The sequence below is a fragment of the Bos grunniens genome, chromosome 28, assembly GCF_055505025.1.
Source record: "Bos grunniens cultivar Pamir isolate PY7600 chromosome 28, Bosgru_T2T1.0, whole genome shotgun sequence".
Classification (NCBI taxonomy): Eukaryota; Metazoa; Chordata; class Mammalia; order Artiodactyla; family Bovidae; genus Bos; species Bos grunniens.
The window spans coordinates 43279331-43304444 of NC_141192.1; the positions used below are offsets into that span (position 1 = coordinate 43279331).

Sequence of the window (25114 nt, forward strand, 5' to 3'; positions counted from 1 at the left end):
TTTAATCTGGAGATCTGAATGAACTCAAGCAGTATTTGTTGGGGCCAGCTGTTAACTCTAGGATTCCCCTAATTAGTTCTCACAGGGTTAGTCCTGTTAAGGTAGCAACACCTGTCCCCAATTAGAGGACAAGATGGAGGTTCAGAGAAGGGAGGTAGCCAGACTACAGCAAGGAGGTGTGCAGCCAACAGAACCCCTGCTCCTTGAACTCTGGAAGCCACATGATTGGAGCTTGCCCACGTAAAGGCACTAAGGCACCCAGCCCCACACTGGCTGCTGTGGGGGGTGGGGCGGGGCTAAGGACTGGAAACTGCCATGTGGCTGCTTTGTCACTCACAAAAGCAACTCACGCTGAAGGTAGCGGGGCCTTACTTCACCACAACCACCCCCTCCTGACTCCTTCAGCTCTGTACCCTTACTCTTGCTTTGCATGACAATTACAGAATCATGTTCCTGTGACCACATAGGCAGTCTCTGGCTCACTGGCTCTCATCTGGAGCTGTTACGGGGAGGCCAGGAGCTTTTGCCACTGCCCCCACCACGGGACTTCCTCTTTGGGGCCTTCGGGGCTGTATTCCCCTCTTGCACTCCAGAGGACTTTTCCAGAATATACAGGGAACTTCACTCAGTTTAACAGGAGGCATCCATCACTGTCCTTTTCATGTCTCCCTTGAAACTCGGCTCTGGTCCTCCTTTCTCCACTATGTAGCCTCCCGTGGTGCCCAGGAGAGACCAAACTGACAATGAATTGACAGCACAGGAAGGTAACTGAGAAGTGAGATCTGACAGCTGGGAAGCTCAGCTTACAAGGGACCTCTCTCTCCACGCTATAGAGGCTGTAGAAGCCCCCAGGGTTTGGAAGCAGTGCTTGGGCCAAACTGAATCCACAGGCCTTTTGACAGCTCAGGTTTCCAGCCGCGGGGTGGGGTGAGGTTCCTGAGGTTCTGAAGGCCCACTATGTGCAGGCTCAGGGTGCACAAAGAAGAGAGGGCAGAGCCTCCCGGAAGGCGCTCACAGACCACATATAGACAAGTCAGCCGGGCCGCAAGTCATAGAGCCTGAGCTGCTTTCGTGGGTGAAGGGTGTGGAGCAGAGGCAGAGACCCAAGTCTGCCAGGGGAGCTGCTTAAGGACAGAGAAATTTCAACCGAGATTTGAAGGCTGTATCAGTTAGTTACACCTTTGGCTGAGGTGAGTGGGGACAGTGTGGGGGAGAAATGGAGAGACCAGACCATGCAGGAAATGCAGGCCCTGTGGGGGTGTTTGCACTGCGTGCAAGGAGGCACAGCTGGTGAGGATCAGGGGTTTGGGCCCCGACGCTGTGCAGAAATTAAGCCGGCGAGCCCTGAGGAGGGTCTCCCTGTAGATGCACAGGCAGGGAAGGCTGCTCTGAGGAGGTGATGTTTCAGATGAGCCTTGTGTGGACCACTTCTACCTTCTGTCAACTTGATGCTTTGCTTTTGCAAGACGCCCCCTGTTCTGAGGCACTTCAACTTGGCCCCCCATCCCCGCCTGTCAGTCCCCCTCCCCTCACAGAGGAGTCCTTCCAGGGCCCACTGATTTGTGTTTTTTTTTTTTTTTTGCAGGGGTTGGGGTGGGGGCGGGCTGCATCCTATGGCTTGTAGGATCTTATTACCAGACCAGAGATCAAACCCAGGCCCCTGGCAGAGAAAATGCCCAGTCCTAACCCCTGCACACCAAGGGATTCCCCCAAGGCCCACTTTTCAAATACAATCCAACCTCCTCTTTAACTGGACTCATACTCCAGCACTGTCTACCTGCCCTGCTCCCCAGCATCAGGTTCCAGGACACTCAGGGTCCCCTCACCCCAGAGCCCATGAAGTTGCTTAGCCCGGCCAGTCCTCAGCCTGCTCACCCTGCCTGCCGTTCCCTTCTCAGCAACATGATGAAGGTTCCCTCCGTCCACAGGTCCGGCTCCTCCACCTCCTGCTCTCCCCATGCTCCCTGCATGGTAAAGCCCCTCTTCCAGGATTGTGAGGAGAAACTTTCATTTCAATGGCAGTTGTTTCCTGATTGGTTAGCCTTACTGACCCTCAAAAGTTTCCACTAAATATTCTATTTTAAACCAGCCTACAAGACACTTTGCAGAGTAAACAAATGAAGAACAAGTGAACTACACACCTTTTTACAAAATCATCAAGTGGTAATACCTTAATATGTATTGGAATTCCTTTTCCCATAAAACCACAGGCTCCATCAGGGTGGAGGGCATATAAAAATCACGTAGTCAGGACCAGACTTCTACGAGGTCCTAACTACCCATCTCCCCACACTGAGGGCTCGGGCCCAGGCTTGACCGAGTCCCAGTCTCTGACTTAAAACTGAGTGGAATTTGGCTGGTTTTTCCAATTAAGCTTTTACAGTTGTCAGCTTAGCAGCAAAGTTCTTGGTTCCAACTCATCTGTCCGGCAATAATCAATCTGCACCACACGTGAGATAGCCTTTCCCCCGAGTTATTTGGTTAGAATCCGCAGATGGTAACAGGGAAAATGTCACTGTTTCAAAACAAGCTACATCTCTGGGAGAGAGTGGGGGTGGTGCCCCTGGAATGTATCTCTCCTCAATCTTTTAGTCATTAGATTTCCAGAGAAGCCCCCAGAGGGGATAGTGGGCTGGAACTGAGCTGGGCTGTCCCCCATGGACGTGAGGGGGGAAACATCAGACAGCTGTGGTCCTGGGAGCAGCCTGACCCTGGGAGCCACAGGTAAGGTCCCCTCCAAGCCTGCTGTCCAGCTTAGGATAGGGCTCAGCAGCTGTAACTCGGGGCTCATGGCTGAGGGACAAAGGGAAGCTGGCCCCCCTCACACTGGGTCAGGAGGTGGACAGTCCAGGGCTGGTCCGGAGCTTCCTGTCCCTGATGCCCTTCAATCCAGAGGAGTTGCTTTGTCCACAGGGCAGAATGAGCTCCAACCTCAGAGCTGACATTTCCAGATCAGGACAGAGGGAGAAGCAGAAAGGGCCTGCTTCTCTCTCCCAGGACACATTCTAGAGTTTGTGCAAATCACTCCCATCCCCTCTGGAGGGAGAGGTTGGTCACACAAGCAGCCTCGATGAAGAGTAGCCGGGAAATCTGTAGTCCTGGGCGGCCAGTGACCACATAAAGGAGGGTTTCTGGTGACCTGGGAGTGGACAAGGTACCAGGAGCCCTTGGATGCCTCAGCCCACCGCCTCTAATGCTCCCTCCCACCACCCGACCCATCTCTACCCTGAGCTCACATTTTATGAGATTGTCCATTAGGTAAATTGCATTAAGGAATTAATAATTCAGGAAACAGTTGAAGATCATAGGAAAGTGGGTGCTTCTCATGAGATTTGCTGCAAATTGCTGGTGGGGCTCCCTCACCGACACTGAGGCTTTCTCCCCACCCTCTTCCTGCAGAGCCCACTTGGCACCGGCAGCCCGAGACATCTCGTCCAGTGGAAGGTGACTGTGTCCCGCCCTGCTCATGGGTGCCCTGCTCTTTAATACAAAACCCACACCCTCCCTGTGGGACCGTGATGGACAAATAAAGTGATGAGGCAGCCGTGGCTCAGCCAGCCCCAGCCCACACCTCACAGAAGAGGAGACAGTCTGTGAGCACAACGTTCCATCATCAGAGTCAACTACTTTCCAGCCCTGAGGTGGGGATGTTTCAGTTTGGAGACACAGAGCACAGAGCACCGGTGTGGATGGTCCTGGAAGCAAGGGGGCCGGCCCAGCCCCCTCTCCCCAGCCTGGCTCCTGACCTCTGCCCTGTGTGTGCCTGACACTCCAGCTTCATCCTGCCGGATGGCCTGCTCTCCAGTCCCTGTGGTCACACCCACATATCAGGACAACTCTCCCACCATGTGGAAGGGGAGATCCTGACTTTTGCATGAGAGTCAGGAAACTCAGCTGCACCGGTACCTGACCACACCACCCACAGGCTTTCATGGGACTTTACCCTGTTTATGCTTCCCTGGTGGCTCAGACGGTAAAGCGTCTGCCTGCAATGTGGGAGCCCCGGGTTCAATCCCTGGGTTGGGAAGATCCACTGGAGAAGGAAATGGCAATGCGCTCCAGCACTCTTGCCTGGAAAATCCCATGGACGGAGGAGCCTGATAGACTACAGTCCATGGGGTCGCAAAGAGTCAGACACGACTGAGCAACTTCACTTTCGCTTTCACTTTATCCCATTTATGGGCATCTCAGTCATGATTAACACAGGCCCCAGGGACCAAAATTCCCTTCAGCCCTTCTGAAGATGTTGGGTAATGTCAGTGCAGGGAGGTCATACACGCTTTCTGCATCTCGGCCCTGCAGCACAGCAACTGTTGCTGTTGGGAGTCATCCTCCCAATTCTCTCAGTTGTCTTTGCATTTAGTTCTGATTTACTTCTAGTACCACATGACTGCACGCTTCTTAGACTGGAAAATACACAGCCTCAATTCTGTGCAGTGAGGATGCAAAACAGAGTGTGATCCACCCTTCTGGAGCATCAAGTTTATCAAGAGGAATTGGAAGAACCAAAGAGTTGACAAGAACTCTCTGCCTCCCCCTCTCACATGCAGGACAGAAGAGTGGGGTAGGGAGACACGCCCGGGAGAGGCAGTCCAGTCTCTGCAGTTTCAGGTGAGAGCCGAGGGGTGGGCCTGCAGCCAGGCGGGCCCTCTTCTGGTCGCCCAGACTGCTGCAGACCATCCTTTGAGCTGGCCAGGGTTTTGGATACGATGCTTCTGAAGGCCGTGGAGGTGTGGGATACCCTCCTGATTTGAATCTTGTCAGAGGATTCGACCCCTCGATCACTGCCAGGGACTGCATCCTGACATTTCTTCTTGGATCATCCATGGACTTCACCTGGGCTCCGTTTGTTATGCTGCCTCTTGCTGGGCAGACTATTATAAATCTGCATATTTTCAGGTGAACCCCACTCTTTCTGGCTGTGACCAGAGGAAAGTGTCTGGGGACACACTCTCAGGCTGCCCAGCATGGGAGGAGATCCTGGTGTTGGACACACCCAGGGGCAGCTGCTTCCCTCTGGGACTTCAGTCCTGCTGCTGGTGCTGCTGGCGGAGGGAAGGCCTCAGGGCCACACAGGGCGCTGGGCTGGGGATGGCGGGCCTCTGCTCCAGGCCAGGTGGAGACCAGCAGGCTCCCTCATCTTCTGCTCTGTCTTCTGGTCCTTGTGCAGTTGTACGTTCTCTCCCTGGTTGAGCCACGTGGTATGAGTGTGGACACCTCAGGCCTTGGAGAAGGCTCAAGTTATGGCTGCTGAGGTCAGTGGAAGGGGAGAGCCTCGCAGTGATGGAGCAGCTCTCCACCTTGTGTTCCCCTGAGCTCACAGTGCAATGCCTACTGCCTGTTCCCTGAGTCATGGATCAGGTCCCACCTTGACACTAGAGACCTTACCACTGTCACCCCTGGGTCCTTGTCACAGGGTGGCACACAGAATGGCCTGAGTGGCTCCTTCTGGCCCAGGTTCACCCATGGAGGCCTCATCAGTCATTTAAGGTGCTCTTGTCACTGGGGTTGAGGACCATATTTTTTAGCAAATTCCTTCTCTGATGACAGACATAGGGGAATGGGGTGTTGCCCTACGAGGATCACAGCCACAGCTCTGAGAAGTCATGTCCCCCAAAGGGCAGGGTCCCGGTCACCATGGAGTAGAGAACTACTCCCAGACTCCACACATCCACCGCAGGGCAGTAGGAGCCCTGTCCCAGGAAGAATTCTCAGGCAGCGTAAGTGCAGCTGCCATAGAAAGTGTTGAGCTTCCCACTCTCATCACACTCGTTGCTGAGGCCAAAGTCTGTAATTTTCACGTACTACTCGGTGTCAAAGAGGAGGTTCCCTGGCTTCAGGTCCCAGTGCAGGACGTGCCCCTGGTGGCCGTGCTGCAGGCCAGAGAGCAGCTGTCCCAGCGGCCTCGGGCGTCAGCCTCTGTCATATCCCATGGTCCTCCAAATGGCTACATGTCCCCCTCACTGAGGCCCTCCATCCAGGAACAAGATCTCCTCTGTGTCAATCACCTCCAGTAGTTTGACAATATTTTCATGGTTTAGAGCCTTCATACTATTCACTTCCCAGAAGAGTCCTGGAGGCTGGAGGCATTCTGCTGACTCTTCCTAATGACCTTTATGGCCAACTCTGTCCCAGTCAGAACATACTGGGCCAGCTTTGGCAATCAACCTTTACCAATAATGTAAAGAATCGCAGTTCTCAATAGAAGCCTTGTCCCCTGAGATGGCTGTGAGGCCCAGCATCATGGTGATCTGCTGACTACACTGACTGCCAGCACTAACTAGCAATGCTAACTGTGCTAACTATGCTAACTATACTCCTGCAGCACGGAGTCCTCCAGGTTGGAGTGAAAGGCTCTGGATAGCAGCTCAAAATGTTATGAAGAGATAAAGATCTCTGGTAAAAGTAGATAGACAAGCAATTAGAAAATTTACTATTGTAACTGTGGTTTGTAGCTCCACTATTTTATTTTCTCTCTGATAGATGAGATTAATAAAAAGAATTAAGCACCATTTTTAGTGTGGTTATGAGTTACTACTGTTGTTCAGTCACTAAACCGTGTCCAGTTCTCTGTGACCCCATGGACTGTGCACACCGGGCTCCTCTTGTGCTCCATTCCTCCCTGAATTTGCTCAAATTCATGTCCATTGAGTCGGTGATGCTATCTAACCATGTCATACTCTGATGCCCCCTTCTCTGATTATTTCAATCTTCCAGCATCGAGGTCTTTCCAGTAAATCAGCTCTTTGCATCAGGTGGCCAAAGTATTGGAGCTTCCATTTCAGCTTCAGTCCTTCTAATGTAGATTCAGGGTTGATTTACTTTAGGATGGACTGGTTTGATCTCCCTGCAGTCCAAGGGACTCTCAAGAGTCTTCTCCAACAATACAAATGGAAAGCATCGATTCCTCACTCAGCCTTCTTTATGGTCTAACTCTCACATCTATACATGACTACTGGAAAAACCATAGCTTTGACTAAAGGGACCTGTGTCCCAAAGTGACATCTCTGCTTTCTAATACATTGTCGAGGTTTGTCATCACTTCCCTTCCAAGGAGCAAGTGTGTTTTTAATTTTATGGCTGCAGTCACAATCCACAGTGATTTTGGAGCCTCAAGATAATAAAATTTGTCACTGCTTCCAGTTTTTGCCCTTCTATTTGCCACGAAGTGATGGGACTGGATACCATGATGTTAGTTTTGTTAATGTTAAGTTTCAAGCCAGTTTTTTCACTCTCCTCTTTCACCCTCATCAAGAAGATATTAGTTCCTCTTTTTTTTCTGCCGTTAGAGTGCTATCATCTGAATATCAGTGGTTGTTGATATTTCTCCTGGAAATCTTGATTCCAGCTTGTGATTTCTCCAGCCTGGCATTTCACATGACACACTCCCCATATAAGTTAAATAAGCAGGGTGACAATATACAGCCTTGACATACTCGTTTCCCAATTTTGAACCAGTCCATTGTTCAATGTACCATGTACGGTTCTGTTCCTTCTTGACCTGCATAAGGTTTCCCAGGAGTCAAGTAAGATGGTCTAGTATTTCCATCTGTTTTAGAATGTTCCACAGTTTGTTGTGATCCACACAGTCAAAGGCTTTCATCAATGAAGTAGATGCTTTTCTGGAATTCCTTTGCTTTCTCCATGATTCAATGAATGTTTCAAATTTGACCTCTGTTTCACTGTCTCTTTGAAACACAGCTTGTACACCTAGAAATTCTCGATTCAGGTACTGCTGATGATTAGCCAGAAGGATTTTGAGCACAGTCTTGTTGGCGTGTGAAATGAGCAAAAGCATACAGTAGTTTGAACATTCTTTAACCCTGTCTTTCTTTGGGATTGGAATGGAAACTGATCTTTTCCAGTCCTGTGGCCACTGCTGAGTTGTCCAAATTTGCTGACATATTGAGAGCACTTAAACAACATCATCTGTTAGGATTTGAAATAGCTGGAATTCTGTCACATCCACTAGCTTTTTTCATAATAATGCTTCTTCCTAAGGTCCACTTGACTTCACACTCCAGGATATCTGGCTCTAAGTGAGTGATCACATTATCCTGATTATTTGGGTCCTTCAGATCTTGTTTGTATAGTTCTTCTGTGTATTCTTGCCACATCTTCTTAATATCTTCTACTTCTGACAGGTCCTTATCACTTCTGTCCTTTATCATTCCCATCTTTGTGTGAAATGTTCCCTTGATATCTCCAGTTTTCTTGAAGAGATCTCTAGTCTTTCCCATTCTGTTGTGTCCCTCTTTCTTTGCATCGTTCATTGAAGAAGGCTTTCTTTTACCACCTCGCTGTTTTCTGGAACTTTGCATCCAGTTATGTGTATCTTTCCCTTTCTTCTTTTCCTTTCACTTCTCTTCTTAGCTATTTGTAAAGCCTCCTCAGACAACCACATTGCCTTCTTGCATTTCTTTTTTGGGGGATGGTTTTGGCCACCACCTCCTTCCTGTACATTGTTATGAACCTCTGTCCATAATTCTTTAGGCACTCTGTCTACCAGCTCTAACCCCTTGAATATATTTGTCACTCCACTGTATAATCATAAGGGATTTGACTTAGGTCATACCAAATGGCCTAGTGGTTTTCTCTACTTCCTTTAATTTAAGCCTGAATTTGGCCAATAAGGAGCTGATGATCTGCATCATAGTCGGCTCCAGGTCTTGTTTCTGCTGACTGTTTAGAGCTTCTCCATATTTAGCTGCAAAGAACATATACTAATTTCGATATTCATTATCTGGTGATGTCCATGTGTACAATTGTCTCTTGGGTTGTTGGAAAAGGGTGTTTGCTATGACCAGTGTGTTCTCTTAACAAAACTGTTTTTGCCCTGCTTTATTTTGTATTCCAAGGCTAATCTTGCCTATTATTCTGGGTATTTCCTGACTTCCTACTTTTGCTTTAGCGTCCCCTATGGTGAAAAGGACATCTTTTTTGGTGTTAGTTCTTTCTTCAAGAACCAGTCCACTTCAGCTTCTTTGGCATTAATGGTTGGGGCAAAGACTTGGATTACCAACACGTTGAATGGTTTGCCTTAGAAACAGACCAAGATCATTCTATCGTTTTTGAGATTGCACCCAAATACTGCAATTTGGACTCTCTTCTGGACTGTGGGGGCTACTCCATTTCTTCCAAGGGATTCTTGCCCACAGTAGTAAATATACTGGTTATTTAAATTAAATCCACCCATTTCTGTCCATTTTAGTTCAATGATTCCTAAGATGTTGATGTTTAATCTTGACATCTCCTGCTTTACCACATCCAATTTACCTTGATTCATGAACCTAACATTCCAGCTTCCTGTGCAATATTGTTCTTTACAGCGCTGGACTTTATTTTCATCACCAGACACATCCACAACTAAGCGTTTTTTCCACTTTGGCCCAGCTGCTTCATTCTTTCTGGAGCTATTAGTAATTGCCCTCTACTCTTCCCCAGTAGCATACTGGGCACCTTCTGACCTGGAAGGCTCATCTTTGGTGTCATATCTTTTGCCTTTTCATACTGTCCATGGGTTTCTCTAGGCAAGAATACTGAAGTGGCTTGTCATTTCCTCCTACACTGGACCACATTTTTTCAGAATTGTTCACTATGCCTATCAATCTTGGGTGACTCATGGCATGGCTCAGATCTTCATTGAATTATGCAAGCCCTTTGCCACAACAAGGCTGTGATCCATGAATGGGTTTTGGATACACAACACAAAAGGTATAATCAGTAACTAAAAGGAGTTTGAGTCAGAGCTGTTGGAGCAGAGGTTTTTTATGTTCTTGACATTAAACTGGCTTAAATTGGCATTAGAGTGTTATATCTTTAGGATGTTACTTATAATCTAATTATAACCACAAAGAAAATAATTATAGAATATGTACAAAAGGGAATGAGAAGGGAATTAAAATGTTGCACTACCAAAAATGCAGAAGAAGGTGGTCATGCAGGAAATCAGAGACAGAAAAATCATTAAGCCATACAGAAAACAAAGAACAAAATGACAGAGGTAACTCCTTCTATATGAGTAATTATGTAAACAGATTAAACTCTCCAGTCCAAAGACTGGCAGAATGATGCATATGATGCAACTATTTGCTATCTATAAGAGATTAATTTTAGATCCAAAGACAGAAAAAAGTTGAACATGAAAGGACAGAAAAAGATAGTCCATGCAAACAGTAACCAAAAGATATCAGTTGTGGCTGTACTAATATCAGACAAAATAGACTAAATGAGAAAAGGTTACAAGAGAAAAGAATATTATATGTTAATCGGAAATTCAACAATATAGCGATAAAATCACATTTACACACCTAATGACACCATCAAAGCACATGAAAGAAAAATGAACAGAACTGAGGGGAGACATAGACCATTCACACAACACTTGGAACTTCCAATATCCCACTCTCATTGATGGATAATCAGGCAAGATGAGTGCAAAGGTAGAAAATTTTAGCAGCACAAGCAGTTAGGTCTAACAGACAAACACACCAACAGAACACATGTTTTCCCCAAGGGCATTAGGGCCTCCTCCAGGACAGACAATTGGTTAGGCTACAATTTATCTCAGTGTATTTGACAAGACAGATCTCATGCAAAGTATCTTCTCTAACTACAATGCGATAAAGTTAGAAATCAGCAAGAGAAGAAAAAGTGGAAAATTCACATATTTGTAAAAATTAAACACACTTTAGCCAATGTAGCAAAGAATAAAGCATAGGGGAAATTAAAAAATACTTAGAGATGAGGGAAAGTGAAGCACTACCTTATGAGAAACAGAAAAGCAGTGCTAAGGGGAAATTTATAGCTTTAAAAACAAAAATCTCAAACCAGTAACTCCATGTAATTTTGGTAACTAGAAAAAGAAGAACAAACTACTGAACCCAAAGCTGGCAGAAGGAAGGTAGTAATGAAGATTAGTGCCAGAGACAAAATAGAAAAGCAAAGAAAATAAAGAAAAAACACAAAGTTGACTCTTTGGATAAATTAACAAAGTTGACAAGCTATTAGCTGTACTGACTTAAAAAAAAGGGGGAAGACAAATGACTGAAATGAGAAATGAACATGGAGGAATAAAAAGGATTATGGAGAGTACTGTAAATGATTGTCCTCTAACAAATGGGATAACTAGATAAAATGGACAAAATGCTAGAACTACAAATCCTCCCAAGACTGAGTCACAAAGAAATAGAGACTCTGAATAGACTCACAGCTAGTAAGGTGATTGGATCACTAATCAAAACCCCTCCACAGACAAACCTCTGGACCAAACTGATGGCTTCACTGGTGAATCCTCCCAGACCTTTGATAAGAACTAACACCAATCCTCCTCAAAATCACCCCAAAATTTCAGGAGAAAAACAAACAAAAAAAAACCCACTTTCTAACTCTTTTAAGGTATGAAGAGGCAAAAAGATAAGAAAAAGATGAACTAAAAGTTCACTAAAAGATGAACTCCCCAGGTTGGTAGGTGCCCAATATGCTACTGGAGATCAGTGGAGAAATAACTCCAGAAAGAATGAAGACACGGAGCCAAGGCAAAAACAACACCCAGTTGTGGATGTGACTGGTGATGGAAGTAAAGTCCGATGCTGTAAAGAACAATATTGCATCAGAACCTGAAATGTTAGGTCCGTGAATTAAGGCAAATTGGAAGTAGTCAAACAGGAGATGGCAAGAGTGAACATCAACATTTTAGGAATCAGCAGAACTAAATGGTCTGGAATGGGTGAATTTAACTCAGATGACCATTATATCTACTACTGTGGGCAAGAGTCCCTTAGAAGAAATGGAGTCAACAAAAGAGTCTGAACTGCAATACTTGGATGCAGTCTCAAAAATGACAGAATGATCTCTGTTCGTTTCCAAGGCAAATGACTCAATATCACAGTAATCCAAGACTATGCCCCAACCAGTAATGCTGAAGAAGCTGAACAGTTCTAAGAAGACCTACAAGACCTTCTAGAACTAACACCCAAAAAAGATTCCTTTTCATTATAGGGGACTGAAATGCAAAAGTAGGAAGTCAAGAAATACCTGGAGTATTTCTAGCCTTGCAGTACGGAATGAAGCAGGGCAAGGGCTAATAGAGTTTTGCCAAGAGAACGCACTGGTCATAGCAAACATCCTTTTCCAACAACACAAGAGAAGACTCTACACAAGGACATCACCAGATGGTCAATACTGAAATCAGATTGATTATATTCTTTGCAGCCAAAGATGGAGAAGCTCTATCAGTCAACGAAAACAAGACTGGGAGCTGACTGTGGCTCAGATCATGAACTCCTTATTGCCAAATTCAGACATAAATTGAAGAAAGTAGGGAAAACCACTAGACCATTCAGGTATGACCTAAGTCAAATCCCTTATGATTATACAGTGGAACTGAGAAATAGATTCAAGGGATTAGATCTGATAGAGTGCCTGAAGAACTATGGACAGAGGTTAATGGCATCATACAGGAGGCAGGGATCAAGACCATCCCTAAGAAAAGGAAATGCAAAAAGGCAAAATGGTTGTCTGATAAGGCCTTACAAATAGCTGAGAAAAGAAGAGAAGCAAAAGCCAAAGGAGAAAAGATATACCCTTTGAATGCAGAGTTCCGAAGAATAGCAAGGACAGATAAAACCTTCCTCAGTGATCAATGCAAAGAAATAGAGGAAAACAATAGAATGGGAAAGACTAGAGATCTCTTCAAGAAAATTAGAGGGAGGGAGGTCCTAAGATGGTGGAGGAATAGAATGGGGAAACCACTTTCTCCCCCACAAATTCATCAAAAGACCATTTGAATGCTGAGTAAATTCCACAAAACAAGTTCTGAATGCCGGCAGAGGACATCAGGCACCCAGAAGAGCAGCCCGTTGTCTTCGAAAGGAGGTAGGAAAACAAATAAAAGATAAAAAGAGAGACAAAAGAGGTAGGGACGGAGATCCATCCATGGAAGGGAGTCTTAAAAAAGAGAGAAGTTTCCAAACACCAGGAAACACTCTCACTGCTGAGTCTGTGGCGAGCCTTGGAACCTCAGAGGACAACATAACCAGGAGGAAAAATAAATAAATAATTAAAACCCACAGATTATGTGCCCAACGGTAACTCCCAGCGGAGAAGCAGTGCAGACGCCCGCATCCACCACTAGCAAGTGGGGGCTGGGCAGGGAGCCATGGGTAGCATTGCTTAGGGTAAGGACCAGGCCTGAATGCCCTGAGGGCAATCTGAGGGAACTAACTTGAAACAGCAAACCAGACTGTGGGATAGCTACCCCGCGAAAAGCCCTAACCTAAAACACCGCCAGGGCCGCTCACACAACAATGGACTGAGCAGAGCTAGCCGGCTGCGGACCAGCCCATCCCCCGCCGGAGACAGGCAGGCGAGGGCAGCCAGAGCCGGAAGGGGGCAGTCGCGGCCCCAGAGAGGCATCATCTACCAAACTGCAAGCCGGCTTCATTGCTAACCAAGACTTCTTGGGATTCTGGACGGTCGACATCCCTCTGAGAAGGTGCGCCGGTTATACACCCAGAAAACTGAGCAGCAGGGACGGGGGAGGCGATAAGTCACAGCGACCCTGCTCGCCAAACACCTGGTTGTCTGAGCTGCTCAGACCTAGGAAGGGTACAAACCGCAGGCCCAACCGAGTCTGCGCCTTTGTGGAGTACCCGAGTACCTGAACCTGAGCGGTGTAAACCTGGGAAGTGCATACAACCCAGGGCCAGCCTCAGATAGTTCCCGGCAGAGCAACCTAGAGCCTAAGCAGTGTAGACAGGGAAAGCACACACGCCATTAGCGGGGGCAAACCCAGTGTGGCCGAGACACTGGGAGCACTTCCCACAGACGCCAGTGTTATTTGCAGCGTTCCTCCCTCCCCACAGCACGACTGAACAAAGGAGCCTAAAAAAGTGTCCACCAGCACCCCCTTGTGTCAGGACGGAAATTACACACTGAAGAGACCAGCAAACAGAAGCTGAAACAGAGGGAACCGCCTTGGAAGTGACAGGTGCAATAGATTAAAACTCTGTAGTTAGCACCGACTACATAGGAAGGGGGTTGAGAAGTATAGATCTTGAGAAGTATAGCTGGATCAAGGAACTATCAGAAAATGAACTGACCCCACATTGTCCACAACAACACCAGAGAAAGTCCTAGAAATATTTTTACTATTATCATCCTTTAAATTTAAAAAATTCTTCTTGTTATTTTTAAGTCCTCTATTACTACTTTAACTTTCATTTTGATAACCTATTACTTTGCAAAAAAAAAAGACCCTATTTTTTAAAGCAAACTTTATATATATATATATATAATTTTTGTGACTTTGGTTTTTTTTTTTCTTTAATATTGTATTTTTGAGAATCCAACCTCTACTCTAGATTTTTAATCTTTGCTTCTTAGTATTTGTTATCAATTCTGTACCTTTAAGAACCCAATCTTCAGTACCCATTTTTACTTGGGAGTGAGATTAATGGCTTGACTGCTCTCTCTCCCTTTGGACTCTCCTTTCCACCAGGTCGCCTCTATCTCCTCCCTCCCCCTTCTCTTCTCTGCACAACTCTGTGAATCTCTTTGTGTGTTCCAGATGGTGGAGAACACTTAGGGAACTGATTACTGGCTGGATCTGTCTCTCTCCTTTTGATTCCCCTCTTTATCCTCCTGGCTACCTCTGTCGCCTTCCTTCCTCTTCTCTTCTCTGTATAACTCTGTGAACATCTCTGAGTGGTCCAGACTGTGGAGCACACATAAGGAAGTGATTACTGGCTAGCTTGCTGTCTCCTCTTTTGATTCCACCTCCTCTCATCCTGGTCACCTCTATCTCCCTCTTCCCTCTTCTCTTCTCCATGTAACTCTGTGAACTGTTTTATCAACAGTGCTGTATAGATGGAGAAGTCTTGAGGCTACTGTAAAAATAAGACTGAAAACCAGGAGCAGGAGGCTTAAGTCCAAATCCTGAGAACACCAGAGAACTCCTGACTCCAGGGAACGTTAATTGATAGGAGCTCATCAAATGCTTCCATACCTACACTGAAACCAAGCACAAGCCAAGAGCCAACAAGTTCCAGAGCAAGACATGCCACACAAATTCTCCAGCAACACAGGAACATAGCCCTGAGCTTCAATATACAGGCTGCCCAAAGTCACTCCAAACCCACTGACATCTCATAACTCATTACTGGACACTTCATTGCACTCCAGAGAGAAGAAATCCAGCTCCACCCACCAGAACACAAACACAAGCTTCCCGAACCAGGAAACCTTGATAAGCCACCTGTCCAACCCCACCCAAAGTGAAGAAATTCCACAATAAAGAGAACTCCACAAACTGCCAGAATATGGAAAGGCCACCCCAAACACAGCAATATAAACAAGGTGAAGAGGCAGAGAAATACCAGCAGGTAAAGGAACAGGATAAATGCCCATCAAACCAAACAAAAGAGGAAGAGATAAGGAATATACCTGATAAACAATTCTGAATAATGATAGTGAAAATGATCCAAAACTTTGCAAACAAAATGGACTTACAGATAAATAGCCTGGAGACAAGGATTGAGAAGATGCAAGAAAGGTTTAACAAGGACCTAGAAGAAATAAAATGAGTCAATATATAAAGAATAATGCAATAAATGAAGCACTCTGGAGGGAACCAACAGTATAATAACGGGGGCAGAAGATAGGATAAGTGAGGTAGAAGATAGAATGGTAGAAATAATCTCTTTAACAAGTGGTGCTGGGAAAACTGGTCAACCACTTGTAAAAGAATGAAACTAGAACACTTTCTAACACCATACACAAAAATAAACTCAAAATGGATTAAAGATCTAAACATAAGACCAGAAACTATAAAACTCCTAGAGAAGAACACAGGCAAAACACTCTCTGACATAAATCACAGCAGGATCCTCTGTGACCCATCTCCAAGAATACTGGAAATAAAAGCAAAAGTAAACAAATGGGACCTAATTAAAATTAAAAGCTTCTGCACAACAAAGGAAACTTTAAGCAAGATGAAAAGACAGCTTTCAGAATGGGAGAAAATAATAGCAAATGAAGCAACTGACAAACAACTAATCTCAAAAATATACAAGCAACTCCTGCAGCTCAATTCCAGAAAAATAAACCACTCAATCAAAAAATGGGCCAAAGAACTAAACAGACATTTCTCCAAAGAAGACATACAGATGGCTAACAAACACATGAAAAGATGCTCAACATCACTCATTATCAGAGAAATGCAAATTAAAACCACAATGAGGTGCCATTTCATGCCAGTCAGAATACCTGCGATCCAAATGTCTATAAGCAATGAATGCCAGAGAGGAGGTGGAGAAAAGGGAACCCTCTCACACTGTTGGTGGAAATGCAAACTAGTACAGCCACTATGGAGAACAGTGTGGAGATTCCTTAAAAAACTGGAAATAGAACTGCCATACGACCCAGCAATCCCACTGCTGGGCACACACACCGAGGAAACCAGACTTGAAAGAGACACATGTACCCCAATGTTCATCGCAGCACTGTTTATAATAGCCAGGACATAGAAGCAACCTAGATGTCCATCAGCAGATGAATGGATAAGAAAGCTGTGGTACATGTACGCAATGGAGTATTACTCAGCCATTAAAAAGAATACATTTGAATCAGTTCTAATGAGGTGGATGAAACTGGAGCCTATTATATGGAGTGAAGTAAGCCAGAAAGAAAAACACTAATACAGTATACTAATGCCTATATATGGAATTTAGAAAGATGGTAATATGATAACCCTGTATGAGAGACAGCAAAAGAGACACAAATGTATAGAACAGTCTTTTGGACTTTGTGGGAGAGGGCGAGGGTGGGATGCTTTGGGAGAATGGCATTGAAACATGTATAATATATAAGAAACGAATCGCCAGTCCAGGTTCAATGCAGGATACAGGATGCTTGGGGCTGGTGCATTGGGATGACCCGGAGGGATGGTATGGGAGGGAGGTGGGAGGGGCGTTCAGGATTTGGATCACATGTACACCCGTGGCAGATTCATGTTGATGTATGGCAAAACCAATACAATATTGTAAAGGAATTAGCCTCTAATTAAAATAAATAAATTTAAAAAAGAAGTTAAATAAGCAAGGGGACAATATACACCCTCGATGTAGTCCTTTCCCAATTTTGAACCAGTCCATTGTTCCATATCCAGTTCAAACTGTTGCTTCTTGTCCTGCTACAGGTTTCTCAGAAGGCAATTAAGGTGGTCTCATATTTCCATCTCTTTTAAGAATTTTCCAGTTTGTTTTAATCCACACAGTCAAAGGCTTTAGCATAGTCATTGAAGCAGATGTTTTTCTGTAATTCCCTTGCTTTCTCTATGATTCAACAGATGTTGGCCATTTGATCTCTGGTTCCTCTGCCTTTTCTAAATCCAACTTGTTCACCTGGCAGTTCTCCGTTCACGTACTGCTGAAGCCTAGCTTGAAGGATTTTGAGCATTACTTTGCTAGCATGTGAAATGAGTAGAATTGTGTGGTAGTTTGAACATTCTTTGGCGTTGCCCTTCTTTGGGATGGAATGACTGTGTTGACATATAAATAAATGTATTGATTTCTAGGCAGTGACATAAGCTCACGGCAGCAAAGTCATTTCTCCCCCAGCCCTTTGTAAACAACTAATTAGATAGACATACAGGAACTAAAGTACTTAGCACCCAAGGCCAAGGGACTCAGAGGGCTATCCAAATATAAATCCAAAAATAAATAAACGAGACCTTATAAGGGCTGTGGATTCAAGGAGTCAGAGAACCTTCCCCCAATAAGTCAGGAGAGTTCTGACCTGGGCAAGTACAGGCAAGAGATTCTGTGCAAGCCCAGCCTGTCTGAAGACAGAGTCCAGCAATGGAGAGAACTACTGCCATGGACAGACAGATGGAGGACTATACCAGAGCTACCCCCCTTCCCAGGACACTGCCTGGGGAGACAGCAACTGCAACCTCTCCTGAGAGGAGGTGGAAAGTGGTAACCACCCAGCTACCCAGTTTAGGGATTATGGTGAGAAACTTGTTTCTGTCCAACAGCACCCTGGTTTCTGGGGGGAGGATGGAAAGAAAGCAGATAGAAATATTAGAACATTATATGAGCAGGTTACTGCTGTCTTTTTCAGAAGTCAGCAAGGGATCTGCCCACTAGGCTTGGATTACCAAACATAAGAATCTCCACCTGGCCTAAAGACACCCTCAAAGCCCCAGTGCTAACCCCACACCTCCCCCCATCCTGCTGCCAGCTCTTGTGTGCACCCCCAGTGCCACTGTGAGAGAGGCATCCAGGGCACAGGGAGCTTGCACAGAAAACAGACGGCAAACGGTGGGCAAAAGCGAAATCACAAACTTGACTTTTAGCGCCACCTTCTGGAATACAAAATAAATGCTTCTAGTAGCCGTGGTCCGTTGTGGCTCAGACAGTAAAGAACCCGCCTGCAATGCGGGAGTGGAGAAGGCAATGGCAACCCACTCCAGTACTCTTGCCTGGAAAATCCCATGAACAGGGGAGCTTGGGAGGCTGCAGTCCATGGGGTCGCTAAAAGTCGGACACGACCGAGCGACTTCACTTTCACTTTCAAGCATTGAAGAAGGAAATGGCAACCCACTCCAGTGTTCTTGCCTGGAGAATCCCAGGGACGGGGGAGCCTGTTGGGCTGCTGTCTGTGGGGTCACACAGAGTTGGACAAGACTGAAGTGACTTAGCAGAAGCAGCAGCAATGCGGGATACCTGGGTTCAATCCCTGGGTTGAGAAAATCCCCTGGAAAAGCAAATGGCAACCTATTCCAGTATTCTTGCCTGGGGAATCCCCATGGACACAGGCGCCTGGGGTCTTAAAGAGTCAGACACGATTGAGCGACTAAGCACAGCACAACACAGTTTGTAAGAACCAAAGTAAACATAAATCCTTAACCAAGAAAGGTGTCTGCTACTTCAAATGTGAATGCACAGTTGCATATATGCAAACACTATGAAAACTCAGGGAAATATGTTATCACAGACAGAAAATTCTCCAGCAACTGAACAGAAACACATGGAATATTATGATCTGACTGATAAAGCATTCAAAATAGCTATAATGAAGAAATTCAACAAGCTACAAGAAAACTCAAGAAGGCAATTTAATAAACCCAGAAATAAATAAAAATGTAAGGATGTCCTTAGCAAAGACTTTGAAATTATTTTTTAAAATCTGGACTGAAGGGCTCCATGAATGAATGAGATGAAGGATGCAATGGAGAGCACCTGCAGCAAGGCAGACCAGGGGGAGGAATGGTCTCCTGGGGGACAGGGCTGTAGGAAGAATACACCTAGAAGAATGGAAGACTCAATAGTAGTGAGGAAAGCCTAAGAGAGCCAGTGGCTTCCATCAGAAAGGCAAATATCCAGATAACTGGGGTTCCAAAGGAGGGGAGGAAAAAGGGGACAGATTGTTTGTTTAAAGAAACAGTAGCTGAGGGACTTCCCTGCTGGTCCAGTGGTTAGGACTCGGCACTTCCATTGCCATGGGCCTGGCTTCGTTGCCTAATGGGGGAACTGAGATCTCACAAGCCAAGTGGTGCAACCGAAAAAAGAAAGAAATACAGCTGAGAACTTTACAAACCTGGGGAAAACATAGACATGCAGGTCTACAAAACTACTAAAATATTCTACCATTCCAGTGCAAAAAGAGACCATCCCTGTGTCTGGAAGATTCCCCGGAGGAGGGTATGACAATCCATTCCAGTATTCTTACCTGGAGAATCCCATGGACAGAGGAACCTGGCAGGCTGCAACCCATGGGGTTGCAAAGAGACGCAACTGAAGTGACTTAACACGCACATGCACGTGGGTTTTTCTAGTTGCAGCCAGCAGGTGGCGCACAGGCTAAACTAAAATACTAGGTTAGTTTCAGCTAAACAACAAAATGATTCAGTGATAAATATAGAAAGTTACGTATTCTTTTTCAGATTTTTTACATTATAGGTTATTATAAGATCTTGAATATATAGTGAATCCTTGTTTATCTATTTTAAATAAAGTGGCATCTATTAATCTCATATTCCTAATTTACCCTTTCCCCTTCCCCTTTGGTAACCATAAAATTTGTTATCTATGTCTGTGAGTCTATTTCTGTTTTGTAAATAAGTTCATTTGTATTATTTTTTAGATTCCACATACCCATGATGTGATATTTGTCCTTCTGTCTGACTTCACTTAATACGACAATTTTTAGGTTTATTCATGTTGCTGCAAATGGCAATATTTCATGTTATTTTTATGGCTGAATAATAGTCCATTGTATATATGTACTACATCTTCTTTATTCATTCATCTGTTGGTAGACATTTCAGTGCTGCTATGAACATTGGGGTGACTGTATCTTTTCAAATCAGAGCTTTCTCTGGATACATACAGACTTTTTGATGATGGTTATTCTAGCCAGTGTGAGGTGGTACTTCACTGTAGTTTTGATTTGCATTTCTCTAATAATTAGCAATGGTGAGCATCTTTTCATGTGCCAGATGGCCATCTGTATGTCTTCTTTAGAGAAATATCTATTTAGGTCTTCTGCCCACTTTTTGATTGGGCTGTTTATTTTATTGACATTGAGTTATATGTGCTGTGTGTATATTTTGAAAATTAACCCCTGTTGGCCTCATTATTTGCAAATATTTTCTCCTAGGCCATATATTTCTTTTCATTTCCTTTGTTGTACAAAATCTTTTAAGTTTCATTAGATCTCATTTCTTTATTTTTGTTTTTACTTCCATTGCCTTGGGAGAATAACCTAAGAAAACATGACTACAATTTATGTCAGAGAATGTTTTGCCTATGTTATCTTCTGAGTTTTCTGATGTCACGTCTTGTATTTAAGTCTTTCAGCCATTTGAGTTTATTTTTGTATGTGGTATGAGGCTGTGTTCTAACTTCATTGATTTACATGCGCCTGTCCAACTTTTCCAACACCACTTGCTGAAGAGACTGTCTTTTCTCCAGTGTATATTGTTGCCTCCTTTGCAGAAGATTCATTGATTGTAGGTGTGTAGGTTTATTTGTATTCTCGTCCATTGATCTATATGTCTGTTTCTGTGCCAGTACCATGCTATTTTGATACTACAGCTTTGTAGTCAAATCCAAAGTCTGAGAAACTTATGCCTCCAGCTTTGTTCTTTTTCCTCAAGATTGCTTTGGCAATTTGGGGTTTAAATGGACTATTTTACCTAATAGATATTTTCTATAATTCATGAAGTAACCACAAAGCAAAAACCTAGAGTAGACCCACAAAGGGCAAAGGAAGGAGAAACAGAGCATACCACCATGGAAATCAGCCAATTTATGAATCAGGCTGAGAAAGACAGGAAAAGAAATAATGGAAATACAAAACATGAAAGCAAATTGGCATTAGTAAATCCTACATATCAATAATTACTCTAAATTTAAGTGGATTCATTTGACCATTAAAAGGCACAGAGTGGCTGAATGAATTTTTTAAATGACACCAAACTGTAAAAGAGATACATTTCAGATTTAAGGACAAATATACAGTCAAAATGAAGGGGTAGAAAATTATATTCCATATAACTGGAAACCAAAACAAGTGGGAATAACTATACTTACATCTGACAAAATACTTTAAGCCAAAAATTGTAACAAGGGACAAAAGAGGCTGATTATAAAATGACAAAGTGATCAATCCATCCAAAAGATATAATAATAACAAATAACACACCCATCACCTACATATGTTAAGCACCCAAATATATTAAATAAATACTAATAGATATGAAGGAAGACAATAGAATGGGAAAAGGTGAAAACCGTGACAGATTTTATTTTCTTGGGCTCCAAAATCACTGCAGACAGTGGCTGCAGCCATGAATTTAAAAGATGCTTGCTTCTTGAAAGGAAAGCTATAAGAAACCTAGACAGCATATTAAAAAGCAGAGACATCACTTTGCTGACAAAGGTCCATATTGTCAAAGCTATGGTTTTTCCAGTAGTCATGTATGGATGTGAGAGTTAGACCATAAAAAAGGCTGAGCACTGAAGAATTGATAGTTTTGAATTGTGTTTCTGGAAAAGACTCTTGAGAGTCCCTTGGACAGCAAAGAGGTCAAACTAGTCAATTCTAAAGGAAATCAACCCTGGATATTCATTGGAAGGACTGATGCTGAAGCGCCAATACTTTGACCACCTTGTTAGGTAGTTAGAATAGAAAACATGAGTCCAAAATGGTGGTGGTTAAAAGACAAGGAAGGGAAAAGCCCAAGAAAATAGAACAAAGGAAGGTCCAAGGACCGGAGTGAGGACTTCAGGAAGAACAGCACTCCTGGTTAAGCCCAATTTGCACAGGGCAGGCCCAGGGGGAAGAAAAAAACATATAAAAAGAGGAGCCAAAGGGCTCTCTCTCTCTCTCTCCCCCATGTGCTAAGAGCCAACTCACTGGAAAAGACCCCAATAGTGGGAAAGATTAAGAGCAGGAGGAGAAGGGGGCGACAGAGGATGAAATAGCTGGAGAGCAACACTGATTCAATGGGCATGAGTTTGAGCAAGCTCCAGGAGGTAGTGAAGGACATCGAGGCCTGGCGTGCTGCGGCCCATGGGGTCACCAAGAATAGGACATGACCTAGTGACTCAACAACAACATGAAAGGAGACATAAAGAACAATACACTAATAGTAGCGTATTTCAATATCCCACTTTCAACAATTCATAGAACACCCAGACAGAAAATCAGCAAGAAATGATGAGTGTAAAATATACATTAGACCAAAGGAATGTACCAGACATCTATAGAGCACTCCATCCAACAGCAGCAGAACACAACATTCTTCTCAAATGTACACTTCACACTTTTGAAGGCTGATCATCTAATAGGACAAAGAACAACTCTTAGCAAATTTAGGGAGATTGAAATCATAATAGGTATCCTTTCCAATGACAATGATTTAAGCTAGAAGTCAACAACAGGAAGAAAGCTAGAAAATCCAAAAATATAAGGAAACAAACAAAACATTCATGAAAAATCAGTGGGTCAAAGAAGAATTTTTAAAAGTCTCAAATGAAAATAGAAACACAACTTCCCCAAATCCCTAGCAGTCCACAGAGGGAGGTTTAAATGCATAGATTAACATTAGAAAAGTCTAAAATACACAATCTAACTTTAAACCTCAAGAACAACAAAAAGCAGAGGAAATTAAACCTAAAGTTAGCAGAAGAAAAGAAATAATGGGAATAGAGAGCAGAAAACAATAGAATGGGTCAACAAAATTAAGAGATAGTATTTGTAAAAAATAAAATTGTGGGGATTTCCCTGGTGGTCCAGGGGTTAAGAATGCACCTTCTAATGCAGGGGATGTGGGCTGCATCCCTGGTCAGGGACTGAAATCTCACATTTTGCTGAGCAACTAAGCCTATGTACCCAACTACTGAACCGGCACGCTCTGGAGCCTGCGAACCACAACTACAGAGAAGACGAGCACCGCAATGAAGATCCCACAGGCTGCAACAAAGACCCTGCATAGTCATCAAATATTTTTAAATAAACAAAAATGAGAAAACTTTTTCTAAGTTAACGAAGAATAAAGAGAGAAGAAAGAAACGAAAGAAGAGACATTAAACTGTTAACACAGAAATACATAAAATCATGAAAATTACTATGAAAAACTTTATGCCAACCAAAAAAAATGACCTAAAAGAATCGGATAATTATGTAGAATTATACAACCTACCAAGACTGAACCAGGAGGAAAAAAAGCAAATAACAGACAAATAACGAGGAAGGTGATTGAATCAGTAATCTAAAGCTTCCCATCACAGAAAACCTCAGGACCAGATGGCTTCACTGGCAAATTCTACCAAACATTTAAGGAAGACTTAACACCAATCCTTCTTAAAGTCTTCCAAAATTTGAAGAGGTAGAAACATGTCCAAACTTTTCATATGAGGCAAGCATTGCCCTGATCCAGACAGACAAAGACACTACAAGAAAACAAAACTACAGACCAATATCCCCGATAAACATAGATACAAAAACTCTCAACAAAATATTAGTAAATCAAATTCAAGAACACCTTAAAAGGATTATACTACCATGACCAGGTGAGGTTTCTCCCTGAGATGCAAGGAGGGTTCAATATATGCAAACAAAATGTGATACTCCACATTAATAGAATGAAAGATAAAAATAATATGATCATTTCAATAGATGCACTAAAGCATTAAAAAATATATAACATTGCTTCATGATTTAAAAAAAAAAAAAAAGCTCAGTAGGAGATTAGAAAGAACACACCTCGACGTATTAAGGACATATACAACAAACCCAGAGCTAACATTATACTCAATGCAGAAAACATGAAAGCTTCCCCCCTAATATCAGGAACAAGATAAGAGTGCTAACTCTCATTACTCTTATTCAGTAGAATTCTGGAAGCGCCAACTACAGCAATTAGGCAAAACAAAGAAATAAAAGACATCTAAGTTAGAAAACAAGAAGTTGTTGCATAGCACAGGTAGCTCAGCCAGATGCTCTGTGACAAACTAGAGGGGTGGATGGGGGTAGGAGAGGGAGGGAGCTTCCAGAGGGAGGGGATGTACATATACTTATGGCTGATTCAGTGTTGTTGTACAGCAGAAACCAATAGAACATTGTAAAGCAATTATCTTTCGATTAAAAACAAAATTTTGAAAACAAAAGACATAAATGTTTTCTATTTACTGACAATTATGATGTTATATATTGAAAATTCCAAACTCACCTAGAAATCTGTTGGATATAGTCAAAGAATTCAGAAAATTTGCAGGATATAAAAATCAATGGACAGAAATCAGTTGTTTTTCTATAAATGAACAATGAAACATGTGAAAAAGAATTAAAGAAAACTCACAGAAAGATTCACAATAGCATCAAACACAATAGAGTAGCTAGGAATAAATCTAACCACAAAAACGAAGGATCCGTACAACAAAAACTGCAAGACTCTCTGGAAAGAAATCAAAGAAGACACAAATGAATGGAAAGACGACACCCTGTGTTCATTATTGGAAGAGTTAATTTTGTTAAATGTCAGATAACTCCTTATCAAAACCCCAATGGCATTTTTATAGAAATGGGAAAAACAATCCTAAAA

At 43.5% G+C, this 25114-nt stretch overlaps 1 long non-coding RNA gene across 1 annotated transcript in view; it reads left to right on the forward strand.

Annotated features, from left to right (window-relative positions):
• The window catches only part of LOC147343217 (uncharacterized), a 32210-nt gene extending 25698 nt beyond the window's left edge, over nucleotides 1-6512 (forward strand). Inside the window, exon 2 of the long non-coding RNA XR_015156596.1 lies at nucleotides 3400-6512. This is a non-coding gene — a long non-coding RNA (uncharacterized LOC147343217). The remainder of the gene's footprint in view (nucleotides 1-3399) is intronic.
• The last annotated feature ends 18602 nt before the right edge of the window (nucleotides 6513-25114 follow it).